The sequence below is a fragment of the Lithobates pipiens genome, unplaced genomic scaffold (genome assembly GCF_037356315.1).
Source record: "Lithobates pipiens isolate NorthernLeopardFrog02 unplaced genomic scaffold, aLitPip1_a1.2 Scaffold_8, whole genome shotgun sequence".
In the NCBI taxonomy this organism is placed as follows: Eukaryota; Metazoa; Chordata; class Amphibia; order Anura; family Ranidae; genus Lithobates; species Lithobates pipiens.
This window is the reverse complement of record NW_027507903.1, coordinates 45,120,643-45,127,367: the sequence shown is the minus strand read 5'-3', so window position 1 is coordinate 45,127,367 and position 6,725 is coordinate 45,120,643.

Here is a 6,725-nt window from a genome sequence, read left to right as displayed (position 1 = left end):
TGTCTTTTTTAAATTATTATTATTATATATTTATTTTTATACATGAGAACACATGTCACATTAGCGTCAAAGACTACAGGTATGATACAAGAATTGGTCAGAGACTGCAGACATGATAATAATTGTGGTCAGAGACTGCAGACATTATAAAAGTGATGGTCACAGACTGTGGACATGCTGCAAGTGATTGTCAGAGACTGTGAATATATTACATGAGACTACTAGAAATCACTGCTATAACAGGGCAATAGGGAAACACAGATAAGTGTCAGCAGGGGCCTCGAGTGCCACATCAAAAGTGGCAAAGGCTGCAAGTGGCCTTCGGGCTCAAGGTTGGGCACCAGGGCGTTATGGTGTGGTAGATCTAAAATATCACATGTGTATGCACATGTGCTACTGTTAGAAGTTTTTGAGTTAATAAATATTTTAAGTGATAAATGTTTCTGAAAAAAAATATGATACACATGAATGTTATAATGTAATGTTAGTCTTTGAAGGTCACAGGGACAGAGGGCAGAGAGAAGTCGTTCTGCTGTATAGGTACTTCTATTTTTGAGTTACTATGTCAGGACAATGGGGGGAGTTATATAACTTAACTTTAGACTGAAGCTACATAAGAATGGGTGTTATTATTAGGAAATGCTGACACTACAATATGAAACAGTATAAGAATGGATGAGGATTGTATGGTTAGGAAGAAAGGGGGGAAGAGAAGGAACTCTACACTTTGGAGAATGTAACATCAGATGTCTCTTCCTCCTTCTGAGGCCATCACCATGCCATACGTTACCAGATGTCAGTTGTCTTTGCTTATCTTTCTGAACAATAAACAACCTTTCTAGAAGTATTGTACGAACAAAGGATTGTTCAATTTCTACTGAGAAACAAATTCCTAAAAGTAAGTTGGAAATGCGGCCTTGGATAATGACAGATACATATCTCTGCTACACACCCTCTAGGAGAGATGACACTGACATATTACACAAAGACTTTGCTATACATCCAGAAACACCCCTGTGAGTATAGTAGAATACTAGATTTTAGATATTTCTAATTTTTTTCAGCTACTAATAGTGTATTTCCTTAATCTTTCCAAAAGCAACCAAATGTCATAACCCTATAGAAATAGTCCACAAGAAAGATTCTGGGTATTGTCTCTAAGTATATGTTTTGAGAGGGGTCTTGGGGTAGGGATTGGTATAAACGATTAATTGTGGATCTAATATTGTGATCAGACTACCACATCATCCAGTATTTTAACAGCCTAACAATTATGATGCTGGTAAAAAAAACAGCATCATAATCAGGTACCATCCATTAAGAGGGATAAAACCTAGATTTTGTATCACTACATGACAGCCCATATATTCTAGTGCAGCCCTTCCCATTTGATGGTGACTGTATAGTTCCAGGACTAACACCGCTTGGTGATATCAGAAGCAGGACACCAATGATTTTTTTTAGCTATCCATATGGGTGGCATTCTGACTACAATGTAAGGTGGGCATCTTCCCACCGACCCCCAATAAATTTATATTAGCAGGGGTTTTCTGAGGCCTGAAAATTATTTTGAGGATTCCTCTAGGCTAAAATGTTTAAGAAAGGCAGTTCTATTGGAAACATTTCACAAAGGTGAACATAAGGCTTTCCTGACTTAACATCCCAAAAAATATCACCTACGAAGAAAAAAAAACAGATCACAAGAAATAGTATCTATTGTAAGAACATACCAACTCAAATATTAGTCTATACATATTAGGTAATATATTAGGCAATATTCAGTTTGCCTAATCCCAGTAACCACTTCCACTGTGAAGTGTAATTCTTTCACTGAGAATCGTAGTTTTTTTCTTATCAAAAAGTTTCAATTCTAGACAGTCTTACAATAATTGTACCAAAAACCCAAATAAACAATTCTTCATCTCCATGTTAGTGTACGTGAGGCAGAATCTGTACAAGTAATCTGAGGCTTCTACACAACATCATGTGATCTGGACAGGGTCAGGACAAGGTGGGGGAGGCAGGAGGCACAGCTACCCCAAGTGCAGTGCCCTCAATTTGGGGGGGTGTACAATAGACAGGGTGGTGCATGCACCTACATCATGTATTAGCAGCGGGGGGAGGCGGTTGTGCATTTTTTCCCTGAGCACCAGGTGAGTCTGTCCTGGCATTGGATCTGAAACATGGTGCAAGAGATCACAAAACCACAAAACAACCTCCTTGTCTTAGAGGTTACAATGATGATATGTAGGAAACCACTGTTTTAGCTCTGTAACACTATACTACGGTGTCCATAAGATTTAGTAATGCAGCTTTAGAAGTGGAAGAATTCTAGCTTACTAAAACTGAACTTTGTAGAAACATTGTTATTGGACAACCTACAGCTAACAAAAAGTTAATAAAAGCCAGCACATGACTGTTGGGGGACATATCTTGCTCTTCTTAAGCTCTATGCTCAACCGTTCTTGATGGAACATGAGGAACAAAGCAAAAGTTAAATACCATAGTCCCTGAAGATCTACAAAAAAAATATATCTTATATATGTAAATAGGAAATAATACTGCACTAACTCAAATGAAAGAAAAGTGAAAAGCTGATACATGAACAATGTGACAAAGATAATGAACAGTGAGTGATAAATAATGTAGCGCTAAAGAATAAACACATATATCTATATGCACATGAATAATACGTAAATTAATCAGGCAAAATAAAAACAAAATGGAAATCTGAAAAAGTCCAATGGGTGTGAGAAGGTCCTAAAAAAGACCACTGTGAGTCCACCACCAAATAGGGGCTAATAAGGGATGGAGTACACTGGCACAGTCTGGCATAGAGAGCAGCAGAGATGGTACATCTTCAACCGAAAAATGGAAGTATATCTACTCTTAGGTGGACTCGAATGTCAGCGACAAGGGGTGCCAGGATCGGCAAGTTGAGAGAACTCCATATGGTGTAGGTGAAGATGTACCATCTCTGATGCTCTCTATGCCAGACTGTGCCAGTGTACTCCATCCCTGATTAGCCACTATTTGGTGGTGGTTCTCACACCCATTGGACTTTCACATTTCAATTTTGTTTTTATTTTGCATGATTCATTTATGTAATATTTATGTGCATATAGATATATATATATATATATATCTTATATATGCAGGGCTATCAAAAAAGTCCCCCAGGTTGTATGCTTGACTGTTGAAAGGTATAACTCATGCAACTCAGTCTCTTTTCTCAACCATTGGGTGGTCCTTGGTTGAAGTTTAAGATTTAGAAAACAAGTGTCAGATGCTTTTAAATCTCCATTCTTCCATGTCAGGAACAATACAAGACTCGAGTGTCTTATTCGACCTTAAGCACAGCACAGTGGTGAAGTGGTGAGCACCCTCACCTAGCAGTAAGAAGGGTCGTTGGTTCAAATCCCAACCACGACGCTACCTGCCTGGAGTTTGCATGTTCTCCCTGTGCCTGCATGGGTTTCCTCCAGGTACTCTGGTTTCCTCCCACAATCCAAAGACATGCAGATAGGTTAATTGGCTTCTGTCCAAAATTGGCCCTAGTATATGAATGGGGACCTTGGATTGTGGCTCCTTGAGGGCAGGGACTGATGTGAGTGTGCAATGTACAGGGATAGGGACAATTGTAGACACTCACTCAGGATGGACTGGTGTCTTTATTCAACCTTACTAACTATGAAACTATGAAACCTAAAAATAATCATCCTATATATACAGGTTTATCATAAAAAGTCTCCAGGTCATATGTTTAACTAATATCACTGGCTGTTATGGGTAGATTATGATGGCCCACTTGTTATCACTGTTCTTTCTCTAAACATTGGTGAACTTGGTTCTTTTCTGATCCGATCTTCAAGAAATGTATATGTTCTTGGCTGTATTTGATCCTTGACACACATCTAAAATGATATGTATTGTTTAACTGGCCTAGTGAAGCCTAGAAATATATCATCATTATGATAGTCCTTATTTATAAAGTGCTTATATGTTAAGCGCTGCTGTCTAATAAATAATAGAAATAAGAGATCTGCAGTTCTCTAAGGCTGTGGATTCTAGAGCTCTCATTCTCATTTTGGATTTTCCATCATTATCAGACATTTTAGATTTCACTGGCTGCATGCTTGTTTCCAGGCCAGTGCCTTATTAGGTGAGAAAGACAAGAATAGGACACCCTTTAAACACAAATCAGCAGCAGCAGTTCCTATATTTCCATCAGATTCCCTTTTAAATTGTCTGGTGAGTAGATACACTGTAGTAGCATTGTCCGGTAATGCTCTAAATGGTCCCAGACACGATAGGGTTGGAAACTGTTGGTTTCTTGGACTGCCAGCTGAGACTTGAAATTCTCACGGAGGATGGTTTTGTGACTCTCAGCATTTGTGCACATTGCAGGTCGTAGAGCTCTGTGGCTATTCGATGCACCTGTTTCCAGTATTTCTCCAGATGTTACTAATTACCTTATTGGCCCCAACGCTCTGCCTTCCAGGCTTATCTGTACTGGTCCTTCTCGATATGTGACATCCTGTTCAGTGGAGCTCCGTGGAGTCCTATTTCCAGCACCTTTTCCCGACTTTTGGATCTGTCACTGGTTGTATTACTTTAAGTTTTTTTTCTATCCTCCAATGTCATCCTTGATGATTCTGCCAAGCTTTGCAGAAATATAATCCCAAAAGCATTTCAACAATATAACTATTGTTATGTAAATACATTGTTACTCAACCAAATTTGAAGGACAGGACATATTAGATTCCTACGCATATGAACACAATAAGTGCAAAAAAAAAGTCACCAGACCAGACTGGGCACAGCGAGTGCCACCACTAATGAACACCAAATCTTTTCCTCAGCATATAATAATCCAGTCACCCTTGTTGCAAAATATGCTTGCTCTACAAATAGGAAACAACCTACTTAAAGCGGACCTTCACCCTAAATTTAATGCCTTCATTCCCTGCCTCCTCTCCCTTCCCTCACTTTAAATTTGATCTTTTTTAATTAAAGAATAAGTAAACCCAACATTTCATATTCCTGATGTGTGTCTGCTGTACCATGTGCAGTATCTTCACATTTTTGCAAATATTTTATTATATCTTTACATGCGACAACACTGAAGGAATTAAACTTTGCTACAATGTAAAGTAGTGAGTGTACAACTTGTATAACATTGTCAATTTGCTGTCCCTTCAAAATAACTCAACACACAGTCATTCATGTCTAAACTGCTGGCAACAAAAGTGAGTACACCCCTAAGTGAAAATGACCACACCAGTTCTTCCAGCAGGTTCAATCAATATTCACGCGCTTCGTCTGGGCCCGCAGAAAACCTTGTGTCCCGCGTTCACAATTATCGCTCCCAAAACATTATGGAGGCCTTGCACTGCCGGATGTTAGGGGATATTATCTGGCAGTTCATCTAGGCAGGGTCATTGACTGGCAGCGTCATGGTAAATTTAAACTGTGGGCACAGATTGAACAGGAGCAATCCCCTATCCCACTAAACAGAGCACTTTGGTGTTGGGACTCTATACCGTCGTCTCTGAAAGTGCACCCCTTGATAGGGAACACCTTGAGAAAATGCTCACAAGCCGTGATACGAGTACAGCAAACGACCAGGATTTCACCTCTCACACCAATCCTAGGAAATCCTAAATTCACCACAGGCATAACATTAACGCACTTTCAGACTTTACGAGACTCCGATACTATTACTGCATCCAAATTCGTGATAGGAAGTAGATGGCTGTCCATCGCAGAGCTGACGGACTCCGTAGGCCCCTTCCGACTTTCATTCTGGCCAGCTGCACAACTACATCACTTCTTTCATACTTTGAAATGACCCCACAAATATGACAGACCCCTTACTACCTTCAAAGACTACTGTTCTGGACTGGAACCGCTCTCTCAGGTCCTCTCCAGAACATATACTCTTCTCAATATCCCCCCTGCACAACCTGAACTGGCTAGCATAGGGAAGTGGAGTACAGACCTCCAACGTTCTTTCGATGCAGTACAAATACAAAACATGATTCATCTATCCCTCAAATCTCCCATCTGCTAAAAAATGCAGGAAATCAATTACAAGGTTTTGATGAGGTGGTACTTGACACCTAGCATGTCATATATCCTGATACATCAGAACGATTCTGGAGATGCGGAACGAACACGGGAACGATCCTACACATTTTTTTGTTCATGCCCCAAGCTGACATCATTTTGGGCATCTGTTCGTACTATTTCTCAGAAATTTACGGAACTCGTGATCCCTGATAATCCTGCTTTTTTCCTGTTACACGTCTCTACCATGTCAATCAAAACCTATAAAAAATCTGTACTACGACACTTGGTGAACACAGCTAAGTCCTGTATTCCCCTGCTCTGGAAACAGCAAAACCCACCAACTATAGCACTTTGGTTGAGAAAAGTAGAAGAGATAAACAAAATGGAAGATTTGATAATGACAGCAGCCGACAAACATGAGACATAGCTCAAAACTTGGACCCATTGGAACATTTTTAAATACTCAGAGGAGGGGAGGTCCCTATTTGAGATTTGACATTTTTGGAAGATTAAGAACTAATAAGTCTCAATAGATAGCACCTGAGAGGATAATGCATCTCATTACAGTACAACTCCCCACCCCTTCCTCCTCTTCCCCCCACCCCCCTCACCTGCACAGCCATTTAGTGGAAAGATAAGTGTGCTGCTTTTTC